General features: G+C 41.0%; 1 protein-coding gene across 2 annotated transcripts in view; it reads right to left on the reverse strand.

Moving 5' to 3' along the window:
• The window catches only part of SERTM1 (serine rich and transmembrane domain containing 1), a 36,633-nt gene extending 16,211 nt beyond the window's left edge, over positions 1-20,422 (reverse strand). The window contains exon 1 of one of the 2 annotated variants that reach the window (XM_088460141.1): positions 20,296-20,422. The gene's annotated coding sequence lies outside the window, so the exon portion shown is untranslated. Of the gene's footprint in view, positions 1-6,625; positions 6,719-20,295 lie in introns of those variants that run through there. The other variant, XM_088460142.1, reaches the window with a different exon arrangement.
• Positions 20,423-22,479: the final 2,057 nt, after the last annotated feature.

Genomic DNA, 22,479 nt, shown 5'->3' on the forward strand with positions numbered 1-22,479 from the left:
CTTCTACTTTAGTGCTCCTGCTCTGCTATACAAATAGCCTCCACCAGCCCTGGATGGTTTGGTAGCACCTAGCAATCTTCTTGTTTGGTCTCCGTGGCTTTGATTCTGGGCATCATGTTCTCATCTTTATTGATTGAGCACATTTTGAACTTGAAAATGAAATGATCCCAAATCGTAAAAGACAACTGTAGTATGAAAAGAGGAGGCAAATATGCAGGAAAAAGCTGCTCCAGTCTTTTCTCCATATTTGCCCCCTATCTATGGCTTTCCATACCTCTCACTCTATTCTGGGTGCACTTTGTTCATGAATAATTTAGGCCATACCGGAGCACCAGATGTGCAGTAATATAGAAAAAATAACTTTTTGGTTAATGGAAGGGGTTGAACTTACAGACATACTTAAAGCAATGTAGAGTTACTTAATTCTCACTCTGGATGCAACAAAGACCATCATCTACTGCCATCTCCTCTTATCTGGCCCTCTCCACTCCAGTCCATCCTAAACACTGCTGCTCGGCTCATCTTTCTTTCCAATTTCTCTGTATCTGCCTCACCTACTCCAGGCCCTACACTGGCTTCTCTTCCACTATACAGTCCAATTCAAACTCCACACACTCATCTGCAAAGCCTCACCCAAAGCCTTCACCCTCCGACATTTGTATCCTCAGCCTTACACTTTCGTCCATCCAATTTACTCTGCCAAACACTGGAACTCTCTCCCTCTCTATCAGACTCTTCGCCTCTCTATCAGACTCTCCACCTCTCTCCAAAGCTTCAAACAGGTTCCAAAAACCTTTTTCCGTCCAATTTACTCTGCCAAACATTGGAACTCTCTCCCTCTTTATCAGACTCTCTGCCTCTCTCCAAAGCTTCAAACAGGTTCTAAAAACCTTTTTCCGTCCAATTTACTCTGCCAAACACTGGAACTCTCTCCCTCTTTATCAGACTCTCTGCCTCTCTCCAAAGCTTCAAACAGGTTCCAAAACCCCTTTGTTTATCAAAGCCTACCAGCGCTCCCCCTAACCCGCACCTTTCATCCCTGCACACTGCCCCCTGTGTCTTCCCTGTTTGACTGCCCTTCCCCTACAGATGGTTAGCTCTCAGGATTAGGGCCCTCTTCCCTAGTGTATTCCACTTTTCCTTACCTACATATTCTCCTTCCCCTTAGTCTTCTTTTTCATGTATTTAAATAAAACATATATGTATATTTACATGTTCGTTTTATTTTTTTTTCCACATAAAATTTTTTTTATTTAATTTTTCAGACAATATAAGGGATACAGAAAATAGAAAAAGGGAGGGAAACATAAAAGAAAAATGGGTGTATAAATATATACAGGACAAAGTGTCCTGTACACAGCACATTCAGTAATACAATTAATAATTATTAGATATAGCATAGTCTGAATTCAGACATAAACATTAAATATCAGTAATACTACAGTACTTTGGCCGGAAGAGCGACCCAGCTCTTCTCTGTACTCATTCCATTTAAACCACTTCATATGGGGAGATGAGGCAGACGCAGAATATGTACAATCCATAGTCTCAAAATCACAGTGCTTTTGAACTTTATGTTCGATAGCAAGTAGACTGGGAATTGTAGCAGATTTCCAAAGTTGTGCAATTGCAGCCTTAGTGGCTATTAGGATGTGACCCATGACATAACTATCCCCCAGCACTAAATTACCTGGAAAGAAATGAAATAAAAAAAAACAAACTGTGGACCACACCGATCGCAAAAGGGGACATGACCAAAAGATATCAAAAATACCTCCCACACAGCCGCAGTTCCTCCAACAATATTTAGAGATAGTGGGCCAGATTTGGTGTTGTCTTTCAGGGGTAAAATACACTCGATGGATCAACTTAAAAAACATTTCCGAGTGGTTAATAAAATGAGACATATTAAAGCCCATGCGGAAAATGACCTCCCAATCTCCTTCCTCGATTGTCCAAGAAAGATCCTCTTCCCATTTCCTTTGACAAGCTAATTTATTAGATTACCTTTCCGTTATTTGCAGATTATACCACCACCGAATGCCCCCTTTATGGTTAGATGACTGAAAACATCTCAAAATATGATTTGGTAAAGCCGGATGCGACTGTGTGGAAGGGAAGATACTTTGAGTCCAGTGACGCGCCTTTAGATATTTATAGAAGTCCTGATTGGAGATCTTATATTTGCTACGAAGGTCAAAGAAGGGAACAATACCATTATCAGAAATAATATCTTTTATAGAACTAAGCCCGTTTCTTACCCAAGAATCTAGCTGCACATTCCCAATTAAATCAGCTATACATAGAAGTGACAGGGCTGGTACTGGCAGGGATATCTCATTACAAACTGACAGGTATTTATACCACGCTGATATAGTAGATTGGGCTGATCTTGAAAACATGTTACCTAGAGGTTTAACAGAAGCAGGTAGCCACAATAAATCGGGTAGGGCAAAAGGTTTCACCATATCCATTTCCCATAAAACCCATGGTTTAGGTGCATCCCTCACAAACCAATCTCTTGCCTGACTCAATAGGCAGGAATAGTGATATTTTTCTAAATCAGGGAAAGCAACTCCTCCCTCTTGTCTAGATACTGATAAAGTGCCCCTAGCAATTCTCGGTCTACCCCCCTTCCAAATATAACAAGTAATAATTTAATAAAATTTGTTGTACAATGCTTAGGAAGTAGCCTAGGGATTGTCTGAAATAAATATAAACGTTTTGGCAGAAGTACCATTTTAAAGGCAGCTATCCTGCCCAGCCAAGTTACCTCATGGGACATCCAGTCTTTGGTAAAACCTTCAAACGCTTTAAGAAGAGGATTGTAATTACAGTCAATTATATCCTTATCCCTGGCTAGATGGACACCCAAATATTTTAGTAAGCATGATTGTCAGAAATATTTAAACAATGCCTTTAGTGACTCCAATATATCACTAGGTACATATAAGGGGAGATCTTCAGATTTATTGTTGTTAAGTTTATAAAATTCAAATGTTGAATAGGCCTCTAAAATACAATGAAGGGCAGGAAGGGATTTTTGGGGGTGCAGTAAACAAAGTAAAATGTCATCCGCGAATAAACATATTTTATGACTAACATCTACCACTTTAGGGCCCCTTATATTCTCTGCAATCCTTATTTTCTCAGCCAGAGGCTCAATGGCCAGTGCGAAAATCAAAGGGGAAAGCGGACACCCCTGCAGAGTACCATTTGTAATATTCAAACTCGATGAGAGACATCCGTTAACAAATATCCTGGCAGACGGAGTTGAGTATAGTGCCGATACAGAGTTCAGAATTCTACCAACAAGCCCAAAACGTTTAAGGACAGTCCGAAGAAAGCCCAAGTGTAGCCTGTCAAAGGCCTTCTCAGCATCTAATGAGAGAACCAATAAAGGATCCCTAGTACGTTCACGGTGCTACATAACATTAAAGACCCAACGGGTATTATCCGGTGCCTGCCGACCTGGGACAAATCCCACCTGATCAGAATTTATCAAAGAAGGTAGTAAAGGACCGAGCCAAAGGGCAATCAATTTAGCAAAAAGTTTGACGTCCGTGTTTAGCAGAGCGATCGGCCGGTAGCTTTGTACCTCAGCAGGAGATTTGCCTGGTTTGGGAAGAGCAACGATCTTCGCCTCCAACATTTCTTTGGGAAATAGTCCCTTCTCAGTAGCTTTGCTGAACACTGACACCAACACTGGAGCCAAATCAGCTTTGAATGTTTTATAGAAATCAGATGGGTAACCGTCAGGTGCCTTGTCAGTGGGCAGAGTATCAATAGCCCTTTCAACTTCTTCAACTGACCATGGAGCTTCTAGAGCCAAGTAAATATCCGAATCCAAGGAAGGTAAAGTTATATCTTTCAAAAAACCCTCAATACCCTCAGCTGTTGGTTGTGGAGTTTGTAGGACTGCCTCCAGATAATACAGTTTGGAGTAGTACACCGCAAATGCATAGCTATATCAAATAGGTCTGATATTTTAACCCTTCTACAGTTATAAATATTCTGTACCCATTCCTGCGCCCTTTTCCCTCTCAATTTGCGAGCTAACAATCTGGAAGCACGGTTCCCAAAGACATAAAACTTTTGGTTAAGGTGGGCTAAATGTCTGTGGACTTCCTGCAGAGATAATGTATTTACCTTTTCACAAGCAGCAATCAGTTCTTTGAATAAAGCCCTATTATTCGGGTCTAATTTGTGAGCTGCCTCCAACTTATTGCCAGCATCTTCTAATTGATATTTCTTTTTAAGTCTGGCAGCTACTTGGATGGCTGAACCGCGCACTACCGCCCTCAGAGAGCACCAGAAATTAAACACAGAAGTCTCTTCTGGCTTATTATCATTCAAATACCTGATGATAGCCCCCTTAAAGTGCTCCCAAGCCTCCAGCTGAGAAAACATGTACTTGCCCAGCCACCAAGGACCAGGAACAACCCATCTATCCGCTATATGCCATACAGTAAAAATGGGAGAATGATCGAACCAAGACATGGGCAAAATATCTATCTTTCCTATGGAAGGTAAAGTGAATTTATCGGTCAAATCCAAATCGATTCTAGAATAAGAATTGTGTGCATGAGAGAAGAAAGAATAATCTCTGTTGTTTGGGTGCTTAATTCTCCAGACGTCATGAAGTTCGAATTCTGCAAGCAATTGTCGAAATCCCCTAGCTTGCTTTGAAGGTTGACGTTGACGAGGGGGAACAGTATGGGACCTATCTATCAATGGGTATGGTACTAAATTGAAATCACCCAGGATCATCACAGCACCCTTCCTATATTTCTGAAGGGTAGAACAGAATTTTCTACAAAACGGCAGCTGTCGGGAATTGGGAGCGTACACAGAGGCTATAGTCACCAACACCCCTTCTAAGTGACCCACCAATATCAAATATCTGCCACTAACATCAGAATGTTGCTCCAATAGTACAAAAGGACATTGTCTGGATAAAAGAATAGCTACCCCAGCCTTTTTAGAATGGCCATTGGCAGTATAACAGTTAGGGAATTTATCAATAGAAAAGGCAGGAGGAGCGGAACGCTGAAAATGTTTGTTTCTAGTATCGCAACTATATGGGCCTTTAGACTATGGAAATAATTCAGAGCAAGTCTCCTCTTCTCAGGGGAGTTAAGACCCTTAGCATTAATGGATATTATATTGACCATAATAATATAAAAGAGATATAAATTTCCTTACACAGAGTATGCTGTACATCAAATACAAAAAAAATAATTGGCTGTAACAATATATATACGGCACCCAGATACCAAAAAAGGAAAAGGCTGGAATAATAATTAAAAAAAAAAAGAAAGAAGAAAAAAATAAACTCCATAATAAAACAGAATTGACCTCACGTGAGGCCAGAGAGGGCTGCCTAACCATGGCAGCACAATGTGGGTATGCAAGATAGAAGGGTATCTCCTATCACCCACATAATCATTTTTAAACATCACCATCTATGAATTCTAGACTGTTAACAATAACAGTGTAATGTTACAAAGATTTAAATCTTGGCCTAAAGTAGGGACCAGACTGTCTGTCTGTCAGATTCGTAGATTGAGTAATATTCCTAAACATTAGGCCATAACAATTCAACCTCTTGGTAAAAGAGAAACCAAAGCTTATGAAATAGAGAGGAACCCTAGCTTATGATTGGTTCACGTACCATTCCTGAACTATCAACATAGAAATACTTATACATGTAAAAATTCCTTATATTAATGTAAGAACTGAGAGGACATATATTAACTCTGTAGACAGATCAGAAGACAGTCAAAAAGAATATGAATCAAATAATTACTGTCCAAACGTGGACTAGTCCTGCTGAATTCCACGATCAGGAGAGGTTCTCGCGGAAGTCCCAATGATGTTCCACTCAGATAGGTTCCTCTCACCCTCCTCCAGAGTGGAAATGGTAACCATGGAGCCGTTGCGTGATATAAGTAACTTTGTGGGAAAACCCCACCGGTAAAGAACATTAGCTTTCCTCAATGCAGAAGTGATAGTGATAGGCCTTTTTGCTAAGGTAGCTTGAGATAGATCTCCAACTAGTTGAAATTAACCTAGAATCTCTGATGGCTTCCTTTATATGAAAATAATGCATCCTCGTTATTTAATACATCTCTAGGAACACCCTCTGGTGCCTTTTTGGCTTTGGGAAGCCTGTGGATACGGTCAATAAGAATATCCGAAAAATTGTATATTTACATGTTCTTATTTGTTTTTAGTGGACGCTGTGATACTGCATTCATTTGTATTTTACATGAGATTGTGATGCTCTGAGGATCATACATTTGCACCTTAGCTGATGTGGAAAGCTAAAAGATTTATATGAGGATCCAGAAAGCAAAAATACATAATATTTTTCTACTGATGTGCATGGACGCTGCTGGATTTATTTTACAAATAACTATGGTGTTGAATGACCGGCAATCAAAAACACTGGGTCACCATAGTAACAGGGACGCTTAAGAAAGATTGCAGGGAGAAGTCCCAGCGCACAGGATCACAGGACTCGTAGTTGATTGCTGTATGCACGGGGACCAATCCCAGGTAGGAAGTGAGGTATTTAGAGGCTTAATGTGACCCAGGAAAGCATTCACCCAATTTGGCTTACCTTGATATAGACCCGGGGAGGGTCAGAACGCCTGGGTGCCGGGACATCCCCTCTTGACGGTGACAGAGCGGTGACTGATTTCGGCAGAGTGGAGAGGCTGTGTACATCAGTGTGGGAACGTCTGGACTGCAGCAGGTTTTCTACCTTGACACACACACGTTTTTCCAGAACTGTCCGTTGTCAGTTCTAACATCCAGCCGGCAATTACCCTGTCATCGGATCATTTGTGGATATACAAGGAAGAATGCCACTATGTTGCTTTTTATTTTTTGCTGAATTGTTATGTTACAAATTGTTTCGTTTTGCATGTGATTAGAAGGGTATTATACTATATATCCCCTTTATTTCCCTTCTTTCTGAGAAATGAAAGAGATGGTTCATCTGAATTCCAGCTGAAGGAGTATAACCTCCACTTATTAGAGTCATCAAGATCTCTTTATATATATTGGAAAAGGAGCGTTGGTTACACATAAATTCCAACTTTATTTGTGTATTTTATTGCTAATTGGTGAAGGGGTGATGACACACCTGGCAGCTCCTCATTTGTGCACTGTGTGATGTACTATTTCCATTACAGCAGTATTTAACTTGTGTTGACAGTCCCTAATCTTTCGAAGCAACAGATCTGTCCAGGCAGTGTTACTGCGCTTGCGCACTGTGAGTGCCAGAGGAGACAGCGGGATCCAAATAGATCCCTCTTTACAACCTGGACTCTTTTTCTATAGGAAGGATCGGACTAACGCCATCTGAAGATAAATTGGATAATTACCACATCCCCATACACTGTTGCATATTGGGGGGTCTATACTAAGCAGTGTTAGGAGACAGAGTGAAAAGTGATAAGGTGCCAGCCAATCAGCTCCCAACTGTCATCTCACAGGCTGTGTTTGAAAAATGACAGTTGGGAGCTGATTGGCTGGCACCTTATCACTTTCTTATCACTTTTCACTCTGTCTCCTAACACTGCTCTTAGTAAATAGACCCCTGGGTCTTAAACAAATGCAGGAACTATCCATGCAATGTCCTGTGTTAATAGATTGATAAATAGAGCTGATACTTGATTAAGCAGAAAACATGCAGAAACTATTTTCTCTGCATATATAACAGGGCTGGACACTTTGATTAATAGACCCCTAAATTAGTTCAAAACATTTAATGGTGATATGCATTTTAATATTCCTTTCTGCATATGTTTTGCAATTGCAAAACCTCGATTATAAAGCAAACATGATATATTTTGCATATCCTGCACTGGACATGTCTACAAATCTCGTTGCTCTGCAAAACTGGAGCAAATGCCATGATCTCTAGAATACAACTAATAGTCATGTAATATAAAAGGGTATTTATAAATGCATGAAAAAAATGTTTTTGTTGTTGATTATACTCACCTGCTGAAAGCTAAATCCCTTTATTCATGCTACTGTATTTAAAAATATCAACAGTCTCCAGTTGTAATAGACAATAATCCTCAGTATACGCTTGGTTTAAGTCAATTCTGTATGGTGTAAACGGTGACCAGTGCGACAATGAAAATAGGATAAGTGGACAGTGATTGTTTGCATTCTTGACTTGGGTAGGGAAAGGTTTAAATAACTGCTTATCCCACCTGAATACTATAAGTTAATATATACAGTCAGGTGCATAAATATTGGGACATTGACAGAATTTTCATATTTTGGCCTCTATTCACCACCACATTGGCTTTGAAATGAAACAAACAAGATGTGCTTTAACTGCAGACTTTCAGATTTAATTTGAGGGTAATTACATTCAAATCAGGTGAACGGTGTAGGAATTACAACGGTTTCTATATGTGCCTCCCACTTTTTAAGGGGCCAAAAGTAATGGAACTATCAACTCAAAAGCTATTTCATGGACAGGTGTGGGCTATTCCCTCGTTATTTAATTGTCAATTAAGCAGGTAAAAGGTCTGGAGTTGATTCTATGTGTGACATTTGCATTTGGAATCAGTTGCTGTCGACTCTCAATATGAGATCCAAAGATGTGTCACTATCAGTGAAGCAAGCCATCATTAGGCTGAAAAATCAAAAACAAACCCATCAGAGAGATAGCAAAAACATTAGGTGTGGCCAAATCAACTGTTTGGAACATTCTTAAAAAGAAAGAACGTACCGGAGAGCTCAGCAACACCAAAAGACCCAGAAGACCATGGAAAACAACTGTGGTGGATGACAGAAGAATTATTTCCCTGGTGAAGAAAAACCCCTTCACAACAGTTGCCAAATCAAGAACACTCTCCAGGAGGTAGGTAGAAGTCAACAATCAAGAGAAGACTTCACAAGAATGAATATAAAGGGTTCACCATAAGATGTAAACCATTGGTGAGCCACAAAAAACAGAAAGACCAGATTAGAGTTTGCCAAACAACATCTAAAAAAGCCATTACAGTTCTGGAACAACATCCTATGGACAGATGAGACGAAGATCAACTTGTACCAGAGTGATGGGAAGAGAAGAGTATGGAGAAGGAAAGGAACTGCTCATGATCCAAAACATACCACCTCATCAGTGAAGCATGGTGGTGGTAGTGTCATGGCGTGGGCATGTATGGCTGCCAATGGAACTGGTTCCCTTGTATTTATTGATGATGTGACTGCTGACAAAAGCAGCAGAATGAATTCTGAAGTGTTTTGGGTAATATTATATGCTCATATTCAGTCAAATGCTTTAGAACTCATTGGACGGTGCTTCACAGTGCAGATGGACAATGACCCAAAGCATACTGCAAAAGCAACCAAAGAGTTTTTTAAGGCTAAAAAGTGGAATGTTATGCAATGGCCAAGTCAATCCCCTGACCTGAATCTGATTGAGCATGCATTTCATTTAATGAAGACAAAACTGAAGGGAAAATGCCCCAAGAACAAGCAGGAACTGAAGACACTGCAGTAGAGGCCTGGCAGAGCATCACCAGGGATGAAACCCAGCGTCTGGTGATGTCTATGCGTTCCAGACTTCAGGCTGTAATTGCCTGCAAAGGATTTGCAACAAAGTATTAAAAAGTGAAAGTTAGATTTAGGATTGTTTAGTTTGTCCCATTACTTTTGGCCCCTTAAAAAGTGGGAGGCACATATAGAAACCGTTGTAATTCCTACACCGTTCACCTGATTTGGATGTAATTACCCTCAAATTAAATCTGAAAGTCTGCAGTTACAGCACATCTTGTTTGTTTCATTTCAAAGCCATTGTGGTGGTGAATAGAGGCCAAAATATGAAAATTCTGTCAATGTCCCAATATTTATGCTCCTGACTGTATATAGATATATTTATTAAATAGACAGTAGTGTCCCTCTACCAATTTCAAATTCTATAACCAGCCTCAGCACAAGCCAACTTGTGCTGCTTACCATTATATAATATAGATCAGCAGTGTGCGAATAGTCTTTCTGATGCTGTTTTCTTTGTTTTATGACTCATATCTATTGATTGTATCCTTTGCAGTTAAGCAGGGACCACACTGTGCAATAGTCTGGCCAAGCAGTCAGTTCCCAGATGCCCAGTGTGTACACAGCACATGGGGCAGTCATTCAAAATCATGTCGGATCTGCTCCAGACATGTGAATCTTGCATGATGTTCATCGGTCCCGTGAAGCAAATGTAGGGTGTACAGAGATCACCCAACATAGTGCATTTAAAAGTATAATTTATCATTCAGATAGGAACCATAATTGAGTAGGGTGTACACTGGACATCAGCTATTCATAGGATTGTTTCAGCTCTCAGAGAAAAAAACAAAGTGGTTTATTTCTCTAATCTGTAAAATGTGTACCTAGCTTTAGACTGGGAACAGTTGTGGTGGCTATAGATGGGAAATTGTCCAGGTGTTAGAACTCTGCCTGTTTTGCATTATTCCCCAGAACTATGTTTCCCTGCCGCTAATGGTCACCAGGCCTTGTGAGCTGCAGTTCTGGTTCCTGCCAGAGGGGCTGCTCTTCTGACTTTGTTCTGTGGCCAGGTGTCATGTGATCATTATTCATACATTACCAGCATGGAGATAACACCTGACACTTGCATATTTAGTTTGCCTGGTCCCAGCACTCATTGCTGGGTCATTGTTTCATGTGCTGGACTTGTGTTCTGATGTTCCTGTGCTTATTTAGACCTTGCCTTTGTCTCCAGCATGCCACAGATACTGCCAGTAAATTGGATTACTTAGTTTCCTGTCACAGCCCTCTATCTGGATTGATCTTGGACTATATTCACCTGCTTGTCTGCAATGGACTCTACCCTGAGTTTTGTTGCTAATCTGCTTGCCTGCAATGAACTATACCGAGTTTTCTTTTTGTATTCTGCAGCCTTTAATGGCTTTGCGTGAAAACCTGCATTCATGTGTGCTTTTTAAGTAAACCTTTTTGTGCACCTACAAATTGTTATGATCAGTGTTTGGGTTTATGCATATTGTCAGTTCATAACACCAGGGAAGTAATCTATGAGGTTTGCAAGATCTCAGGCACTGTTTCTGCAGGCTTGGTCCTATCTTTCCATTTGCCGAATGATGCAGCTATTACTCTATTTGACTTTTGTGCTTGGCGAGTTTATTTTCTCTTCACCTTGTTTTAATGTTGTCATCTACTTCAGTATGTTACCAGCTGTTGAGTCTTTTTCAAGGCAAAGATGTTTCGTAGTTGCTGACTATATTTTTACAATTTCTTTGCTCTTATTGGCCAAACCTGATCACATCTAGGCTCTCATTACTCATTCTAGCTTCTTGCTTTAATCACTGTGCTGGGCAATGAGTCTGGAGTTTCTGCATGCCTTTAGTGCATCTCTCCATTGTGCTTGGAGCTCAATTTTCCACCTTGTTTTGCTCACTGAACCTGCTGTCTACTAATTCATTTTTTTCAGACTGAGGGTAGTTTGCCAGGTAGACATGTTCTAGGGCTCACATTGCTTTCAGGAGCTATTGCTTTCATCTGTTGACAAAGCCCTGCAGTATTATCTGAAGCATGTTCTTAGGAGCTGATGTAACTGCCAACAAGTGGGGCACCGGTCTACTAAGCACTGAAGAAACACATATGTTCATGGTGATTCTCATGGCGTTAGATTTGCACAATAGCTGTTGCATAAACCGTGTTTATAATGTTGTATCTGTCTCTGAGCCAGCTCAGTGATCCAACACTTGTCACTCCTTGTTTTGCCCATATCAAATACATCCATCAAGTTTTCTGCACAGTTTCCAAACATGAGACACAGTGGTCCTTTCCATGACCATTCTAATCCATGCTGCTAGAATCAATATGAAATGAAATTGCCGATCCACATTCTGAAGCCTCCTGGTATCACAATGTCCAAGCTTGTGAATTCTGCCAGATGCAATTGAGGAATCCAGAAGCAAATTTAAATGTTTTTTTAACAAAGCTGAAAAAATAACAATTTGAATGAAAATAGTAGAAAATTGTTTATTGCTAATCCATACATGGTTATTTATATACAGTCAAATCTTCAGAACTGCAGTGCTTCTTTGTGTCCACCTTGTATTGAAGGTGCTCATTGATTTCTAGACATCTCCATAAAATCAATCTGAATTTATTTTTATTTTCAAGATTGGTGGATGCAAACATTTTAAGGACTGCAATAGTAAAAACACCCAGTGAAAGCCAACCTGCTACTACGTGCTGAACATCATCTTTATTCATTTTAACTCTTCTACTTTTTTATTATAAAATACTGCTTAGATTCTCTGATGCTCAGGGACCTGTTGGTTGACAGATAATTAATTGCTAAAAGGATAAAATGCATTCAACTCTTCCCACCAGCCAGTGTAAACGTTTGCCCTCCTGCACACACTGCGATCGTATCCCACATATCCATGTGCTTCCCTGTTAAATCTAGGCACGGTTACAGAAGTACAGTAGGTGTGGAACAACACAAATGAGGCTTTACATGTTTACTCCTCCTTAATGACCCTCGCATTTTACACTTCACACTTCAGCTGTCCTAACTTACTCTACTCACGACTAGGAAAACATCCTCAACTTCACTCTTGGGCAATCCTTTATTTACAGAAAAATTGAACATCAAATGTAACAGAAGACAACCAAGTCTGCCTGATTCACTCATATTAACAAACACGTAACAATGCATTGCTAATTTAAGTAAAAAATATTTACAATATAAATAAGACTGGCATAATTAATCAGGGGGCACAGTGGCTTAATAATGTATGTCATTTAGCAGAAAAACTGTAATCACAGACAAGTAAATCAAAACAGAATGTACTAACTAATATATACCATAAACCTGATCACTCAACATTAACATAGTTTAAGCAGGAGATCCTTTACTTCCCCTGGGAAATAGGTAACACACCTCATTAGGATGTCAGAAATCCTGTTTGTTACATATTTTGTAAACAGGAGTAAAACATAGATATAGATGCGTTTGTATTACTTTTGGATAATTGCAAGGTGACACACTGACTTCCTGTATGTCACAATTATTGGGCTGCATAAAATGTATGCAAATTATTAATTTTAAATGTTGTTTCTCTTTTTCTATACTTGACTGTACTATATAATAGTATAGAGCCCTGTACTTGATAATTATGTGAATACACCATTTTATACTCATATCTGACTACTGTGCATGCATAGATCTTAGTACTTTAACGTCAGATTGCACAGAATGGAAAATTAGCTATTAATGAGAATGTTTTATGCTGCATATGTTTTCACATGGTGTGAACATGTTATTCTTCATTTCACTTCTGGGTTTCTTTACTCATTCCATTGTGAGAATTGACATATTTTGTATTTGTATTGTGCAATTTTAACTACTAAAGTATCAACTACTGGAAAACGTATTTTGGAAGAGCTCCCTACCTGCATGGTTTAGTGTCAGTAATTAGTACATATGGTCCAGCAAAACAGTATATACCCGTTATGTATTGCAATAGTTGGTGGTGGCGCTGTTTAACTCCTTTAACTTAGAATATTTATGTTCTATTGATACTCTTTTATTTTAATGCATTACATATTTTTAATTATGGATAAAATGTTACATTGAATATAATATAGATCAATACAGTTAATGATCAAACAGCAAAATCTCTATATATCTATACAATAAAGTCCCTGGTAGGCATCTGTCTCTTTGTTCGGGCTAATCTCGAGAACCACAGGACGGATTTTGATGCAGTTTTTACTATTCTATAGAGCATTTGTCGATGAAGTTTAGGTGTATGAAACATTAATGTACTGTATGATAAAAGAGAGCCGAGCAGTGATGATTTTAGTAAAGAAATACAATGAAAAGATGGTCCCTGGTAGGCGTCTGTTTGTTAGGGCTAATCTCAAGAACCACTGCACAGATTTTGATGCAGTTTTCACTATTCTATAGAGCATTTGTCGAGAAAGTTTGGGTGTATGAAACATTAATGTATGACACAGGGCGCTGTTGCTAGGGTGTTCGGTGTCCCCCTGCAAACTATAAATTGGCACCCTCACATAGTTAGCATTCACACATTTCTAATGCATGAGCAAATGGTTCCATTGTTAAAGTGTCTGACTACAAAGTATGAGGTGCCAGGTTTAAATCCCAGGTCAGACTGTATTTTAAATTAAGGAGAATGTGAAATAGATTCATATAGTTAGAATTCACAGGTTACCGTTGTAGCAGCAAATGGCTACATTGGTAAGGTGGCAGACTGCAAAGTATGAGGTGCTAGGTTAGAATCACATGTATGACTGTAAGCTATCTGACTGCAATTCCCTGGGATCAGGGGCAGAACTATGGGAGACAATGGCCGCTGGGTGCCAGTACTGAAGGGGCACCTCCTCCACCTCCCACAATATATTCATCCCACTTTGGGCTGTAAATATGTACCTGGAGTGTACCGTCACAGCCGCCCGATACATGGTACCTCTTGCCGGCACCTGAAAAGCTACCATAACCATATACTAGTAGAGAGCTCTGTGTCAGACAATCAGCTGCGCCTCCATCTATCTATAGCCTGCCCCTGCTCATTGGTGTCACTACTCCTCAGCAACTTCTTATGCCAGTGAGACACGTCTGGTCCCCCCTCACCCTCAGCTCCCCATCCCACTCCTCCCTGGCAGAAGCCATAGTCACATATTTGGCGGGTGGGTCACTGAATGATAACTTGCCTCCGGGCATCTGGGATGAACTTACGCCACTGCCTAGGATAGAGGGACTTCCAAGGTATCTGACCCATGTGCAGAAGAACGCCGGCCACGGGGAGAGATTAGAGGGATTTGATTGGAACCCTCTCAGGGGGGCATCCTGATAAGAAGCCCCTTAGGCTTCTATTGGGTAACGCCACCTGAAGATGGCATTACCCACCGAGATGAAGCACTTATGGAAATTGCGGTAAAACCCCCTAAAACAGCATTTTGTACCTTAATACATCCCGCCCTATGACTGAAGGTGCTTAAGGTCAGAAGGGGAGGAGATTATAAACAATGTCAGATTCTTAGATTGTAAAATCCTTATCTTCTGTGTAATGTCATTTTAAGTTATTTGTTTATGTCATGATCCCCTCTTTGTACAGTAGTGAGTACTTTTTAAATAAATAATAAAATAAATTATTCATAATAATAATGTCAAATGCATGTATAACAATGCTGCCATTACTGGGTATACATTATCCAGGCTATCTTGGATAATACCACATATCTTACTTTGTGAATATATTGGCTATGGTTTGTTTTTTCCCTTGTTGTTGGAGATACAGAGGAGTAGTGGCTATTACGATATGGAAGGGCTACAATATGAACTTTATTTTTATTATAAGACAAAATAAACATTCTAGATTCTTTTCTGCAGTTTGGATAGGCTTATATTTGCATGTTTGTCTGGTAAATTGGAGGATGGACTAAACCCTTTTGATTGAGTACAGTCCTGATTCTCCACATTCAGGTGCTCATTAGAAAGTTGTTTGCAGCCAGAGGGCTAAATTTACTAAGAATCGTGTGTGTGAGTACTGTCATTATTTTAATATTTGTCTTTACAGGCGGACTACAGGTGTCAGCAGCCCCTTAATGCCTGGGCATGCTGACACTTATTGTCCACAAGTGCCAACATGACAGGGCAGGCTTGCTGGGACCTGTAGTCCCACTGTAAAGCAAAATATTAGTTTCTATATTTTACATCATTAACTTCACACCCAGAGCCGGCGCTTCCAGTAGGCAAGCTTAGGCAGCTACCTAGGGGCGCCGACCACTAGAGGGTGCTTCTGAGTCTGCCCATTTGCTATGGGGCCTGCCGGAGTGATCGTGCCCCGTATTTGCCAGGTGGCCGCTGAGATTGTGTTACCAGCGGGTGCCCAGCTCCTTCTCTCCGCTCTCCCCCCCGGCGCCAGCGGCAGCCGGAGAGCAGAGCTCACTCCTGAGCTCCAGCTTCCGGGTCCCGCAGTGCACTATCGGAGTGACATCATGACATCACTCCCATAGTTCCGAGGAGCAGGCGCCGGGGACAGATGGCAGCAGGCACTGGAGCGGGGTTTAAGGTAAATATTGGGGTTTTTTCGTGTGTATGTGTGTGCGCGAGAGGGGGGCTTACTATTGGGGGCACTACAGGGGGCATTACAGGGGCCTTACTACTGGGGGCATCATATGGGGGCACTACAGTCGCCTTACTACTGGAGGCATCATGTGGGGGCACTCCAGTGGCCTTACTACTGGGGGCATCATACGGGGGCACTACAGGGTCCTTACTATTGGGGGCACTACAGGGGCCTTACTAATAGGGGCACTATTGGGAGCACTACAACTGAGGGCACTACAGGAGCCCTTACTACTGGGGGCACTTCAAAGGACTTTACTACTGGGGCACTGCAGGGGGCATTACTACTGGGGGGACTACTACAGGGGGCATTACTTTTAGGGGCATTATTACCAGGGGGCATTGTTACCAGGAGCATTACTACAGGGGACATTATTACTACAGTGGGCATTGCATAAGGGGCACCATTACAGTGGGCATTTAGTGTTTTAGAAGAACTACTACTGTGGGCATTGTGTAACACCTAAGTTAGGGTGGCCCCTTAAAAATGTTGCTATGGGGTCCAAAAAGTTCTAGTTACGCCCCTGATACTGTATGTATACATATATAAATATATATATTGTGTGTGTATATATATATATATATATATATATATATATATTTATTTATATGTGTGTGTATATATATATATATATATATATATATATATGCACACACACACACATCTGCCTGCTCCTCCCTCTTCATACTCATTTAGCCCCTCAGGTGAAAATGACTTTGCACAGGTGGAGTGGCGGATAAGTCTTGTGTAATATATATATATATATATATATATATATACACAAAACTTATCCGCCACTCCACCTGTGCAAAGTCATTTTCACCTGAGGGGCTAAATGAGTGTGGGGGATGGGGCCAATAGCGCACGCAGGGGGGGTTTCTGAGTACCTAGAAACCCCCCCTGTGCATATACAGACAGCCCGGACCTTCCTCCGCACGGGCTGTCAAAAATCATAGCACATCTGTTATCTTTATCTATCGCTGAGGCAAGACAGGGAACCTTCGTTCTCTCTGCACTCAGGTTTCTGAACCCTCCCCCTCTACACACACTGGCTGCTGCACGGAGCTCACTCCACAACCCGGACTGTCACAATGGTGAGTTAACTCTTTGAAAACCTTGATGTTTTCTAGAGTAATTGCTTTTGAATAGTACTTCTACATGGATGTTCTTCCAATACATCAGTAGCCCTGGCATTATTACAAATAAAGGAAGAATTTATTTTATACTGTATATGTTTTTTGATTTTTTTACCAGTGCTAGCTATATACATGTATTTATATATATATATATATATATATATATATACAGTATGTACAGTATGTGTGTGTGTATTATATATATATATATATATATATACACATAATGTTTATTGAAATATGTTTTTTTTTCTGAGATTAGAGATTCGGAAACCCCCCTTTAATTGTCCTGCGTTTGCCCCTGGGGGCGCATGCAGAAGTTTTGCCTAGGGTGCCTAGAAGTCTAGCACTGGCCCTGTTCATGCCCACCACCACTAGGGGTGCTGGGAATAGCCCCAGGCTTTCAGTCTCAGGAGGGAGGACCCCATTTTTTTAGGGGGGGGCCCAACTTTCTGATGAATTCCATGCCTGGACCAACCAGTTTGATGCTGGTTTATGGTATGGCAGAGAGACCCTACTATGTCCATGCTATAGCGTTAGCCTGGTGCTGGTTATTGGAAAATCGGGGGGACCCCACGCCACTTTTTCCCCCTGTTTTCCAGTACCGGACCAGGCTGATAGGTCCTGGGATACTTATGGTTTTGGGGGTACCCCACACTTTTTTTTATAATACTAATAATAATAATAATAATAATAATAATAATAATAATACTGATCTGTGCAGTGCTTTTGGTAAACATGCCTCTGCAGTCAGGTCTATATTTTTTGACTATTCTCCTGTAATGTTTCTGCAGCTTCTATTGGGTTTACTAACACAATGCTTAGTGAATCCGGGATTTATATTTCTGTCTATGGAAATTTGTCAATGTTCGCTCTAATGGTCTAATGCCGTCTATTGCCGTATAAAGTCAGAATTTTCATGCAATCACCGTCAGTTTTGCCATTAGTACATCTCAGAATTGCAAATTTGACGGGTTATCAAGGAAATACACCAAATCGACCAAAATCGATGCTTAGTTTCCCAGAGACTCCATCACCATTAGAGAGACAAGTAATAACAATGTACAACCAGTGGTCAGGAGCAGACTTTAGTAATAAAGGCCCCACGATGACAGAGAAAGAAAAACTAATCTCAACCAGGACCTAGTTGACCTCGCAGACACAGTTGGAATAATGCAGACTACAGCACGGATGCTTCTGCCAGTGCTCCATAGCCCTCTCAGACACTGTGGGGAGCCCATAGAAGAGTATAGAATAACTATATTACAAGAACAGGAGCTGCTGCTGAAGCTAATTAGACAGAACATATCCTGACAACTAGATCAAATCTTATCTCCAAAACAAAGCATGTGCACTGCGCCAGGCTACATGTGCTGCTGTATTATGCTGTGTACACTCCAGTAACAGCTCACATATCATCTGACAATTAGCAGCACACACACCTTCCTTCTGCCTCTGCTGGAACACTCTATATATATATATATATATACATATATATTTCTTATACCCCACTAGGCTTTATTCTCTAATTGTGGCAATTCCATTCTAAAGAGACTGCCACAAATACAAAAGATCAGCTTTGGATAATTTCAGGAGACGTACACAAAATAACAGGGAACGTGGGGTGGTTATTATACTCCACACCGAGAGCTTTCAAAAAACCTATTCTATTATTTCTTTCCATAAGCAGAAAGAACAAGTCTATTGTAAAGTGTGTAATGAGCCTGAGACCAGAGAAATCAGCAGGAAATAAGTCAGTTTCCCAGGAACAGAGGCAAGTTGCTGCGCTCTGGAGCTCTCAGTGGTCCCCCTCCTCACTTTTTATTCTTATTCATATACTTTACATAGCATAATACCCCCCCCACATACACACACACACACACACACACACACACACACACACACACACACACACACACACACACACACACACACACACACACACACACACACACACACACACACACACACACACACACACACACACACACACACCCTTATTCATCCCAAATAAGAGCCACTTTACATTGCATATTCCAGGAAAGCACAGTGAAAGTTCCTCTCATCCCTGCCAAGTGGCTCTGACTCATTCCCTGCTGCAAGAGAGGATCACCCCCATCAGATATTTGGGCAGCATGGAGTGCTGCTTGTAATCTGATTGTCAGAAGGGAATACACACTCCCCTTAAAAGCTTGTAATTGATTCACAGAGTCTACTGGTAAACCCATTAAGAGGTTGGAGGAGATCAGACGATAGAATCACATCAAAAAGCTTCCTGAAGGCATCCATTTCATCTGGCAAGTGTTTGTAAATAATTTACAAATCAGGTTGAAAAGTAAAACCCCAAGAAATCCTTCACAGCCAACTAATACCCTCTCCCTGTTTCCTGCTGCCCCCTGCAATAACCCCATTATCCAGCCAGTATCCAAAAATCAAGATAAAGTAGATTACTTTTTTCACATCAGAAACACCTCTAAAACCTTCCAATCTGGGGGATTCCACGTAGTTGATCCACATTCTGCATTATGCAGGTGCAGGGGGAATTCACTAGTCTCAGGGGAGTTTTGGATGCAATAGAAAATATTCTTAATTCACTCCACAGAAGAACATGTATGAATGACCATCACATACTAAGAATCGGAATTCAAATGCGCATAAGTTAGCTTTAAAATGTATCTATACAATATATATATATATATATATGTGTGTGCGTACATACACAGATAGATCGATTAGATAGATAGATAGATAGATAGATAGATAGATAGGTAGATAGATTAGATATGTAGATAGATGATAATTTCATGTTCAATCATGTATAATATAATTTGCTCATGATTTGTGGATATTATAGCTTATATATTGCACTTACAAAGATTCACTATAGAGATACTGTATGAGTGAGAATAAACAATAACAACAAGGAGTAAAACAGAAATGATTAATTGAGCAGTGCGCTAAAAGCAAGCAGGATGACAAGAGGCTCTTACCTGAGGGTCACTGTCACTGCGAAAGCCTTGTTTCTCTGCAGCTCCTCAGTACATTGGTTGGATGAGAGCTTGAGACAAAAGAAAGCATTGATCTGAGCTGGCTTTCTTCCCGCAACTAACAGCCCAGGATGAGCAGTGCTTGAGTGACAAGGAGGGTGGGTTATACCTAGCAGAACACATGGAGGAGGAGATCAGCTGCTGCTGGTGCAGGGGTACAGAGGAGGACTGCTGCAGCAATTCTATAGCTGTCTTTATGGAGAGGATATGTTAGTACTTAATTCACTTTTCTTTAATATATATATATATATCCGTATACTGCATCAGGTAGACAGCATTCCCGCTGTGGTAATATAGTGATAGAGACAGTCACAGCTTGGAAGGAACATTTCTCGGTGTAAAAGGGATGATCAGAATTGTTGCTGTGCTTGAGAATGTATTATATGAAGTATGTGAAATATGAGTTTAGCTGGATACACAGACTTTTACATTCATACTTGAGATCTGATTCTTCTTACACTTACTCATGATTGAAAGTCTAGATGAGCATGCAGATTCATGTGTACACACTATTACAATCTACCTTTCCATGTGTGATCTTCATCTCTCAAAACCATCTGCTTAAAAGATAGTGACTGCAGTAGCATCAGCAGAAGTATCGGCCAGAATGATTGATGGTGGTGCACACCTCCAGGTTTACCCAACCTTGTACCATCACGTTGCATATATTTTAGGACTTCCATAAACCAGATCAGCAGACGCGACCAGTTTTACACTATCTCACCAAGATGAGACAGAATCTTAAGCTGGGCATACATTAGATCTGGGGTAATGAACCAGGGTCCTCAAGGCACACTAACAGTCTGGTTTAAGGATAGTCATACCTGAACACAAGTGTCTTAATTAGTACATCAGTTATTTGATTTAACTATCTGTGCTTAAGCATGGATATCACTAAAACCTGGACTGTTAGTGTGCCTTGAGGACCGAGGTTGGCAAACACTGCACTAGACGATATGCAAACTACGCAATGATCATCCTGATTTCCCTTGAACCACAGAACAAATGATATAGTGTGTACAAAGTAAACTGTAATCTTTCAAATGACCGAACAATATATCTTACATCGTTTGGTCATTAGATCGTTACTGTATAACGTTAACATATCGCCTGGTTGTTCGGTAGTGTGTACACACTAGACGGCTTATCAAAATCATTAAAGCTATCTCCAGATCTGCCTGCAGTGCAGTCAGGTCTGAAGATGTGAGGAACGACGTACGGGAGCGCACAAGAGAGCGTACACATAGGACGAAGTGGACGATTTGTCCTTCCGATTTGCCTCAAAACAACAAATTGTCCAATATATTGTCTAATATGTATCCAGCATTATATTCTGCAAGACAAATGAGTAGGTGTGTACCCAGCTTCAGAAACTGGATCAGATCTAATATAAGACAAAACCGTTTTTGCTTGTTCGTTAAATCTATGGGCCTGATTCAGAGCCAGACGCTCTGACCAGAGCGCTCGCTCTGAATCAGGGCCCTCCTCCATAAAAATGGAGAGGCCTCCTGGCCGCTCGCATAGCTGTGGGTGACCACCCACAGCATATACGAGCGGCCAAAAAGATGGTTGCGATGGTCTTGACCATCGTGACCATCGGACTTGCGACGGAGACCCTGCGGTAGGGTCTCCCTCCCACAAGCCCTGGAGTGATTTTGGCTCTATTAGAGCCAAAATCACTCCCACTGACATCACTAGTGATGTCAGTGGGGCCGGCTTCAGACGGTAGGCGTTCCCATGGGAACGCCTCCGTCTGGCAGACACGCCCCCGGTACGCCCACCAAAGGGGGCGTGCTGTCAATCAACATCGACAGCACTTTGGTGCGAGACCCGGAGCAATGGGAAGCTCTCTCCGTCGTGTGCATGCGCAGTGGGGAACATCGACCCACTTGCGAGCGTACTGCCGCTCGCGAGTGGGTCTGAATGACCCCCTATGTGTTTTACTGACATTATTACATAAAATTCTATATTTTCATTTGTCATAGAAAATGTTTGTAAACAGGTGTGAGCAGAGTAGTGCGTGCTGCCCATTAGGTGCCAAAAAGAACCTCTTGGGCTATTTTCAAAATTATATTTCATGATTGCTACCTAACCTCAACTTGGAATGACCATGCAATGCAAATGGTG

The sequence above is a fragment of the Taudactylus pleione genome, unplaced genomic scaffold, assembly GCF_031769625.1.
Source record: "Taudactylus pleione unplaced genomic scaffold, aTauple2 ptg000043l, whole genome shotgun sequence".
NCBI classification, from domain to species: Eukaryota; Metazoa; Chordata; class Amphibia; order Anura; family Myobatrachidae; genus Taudactylus; species Taudactylus pleione.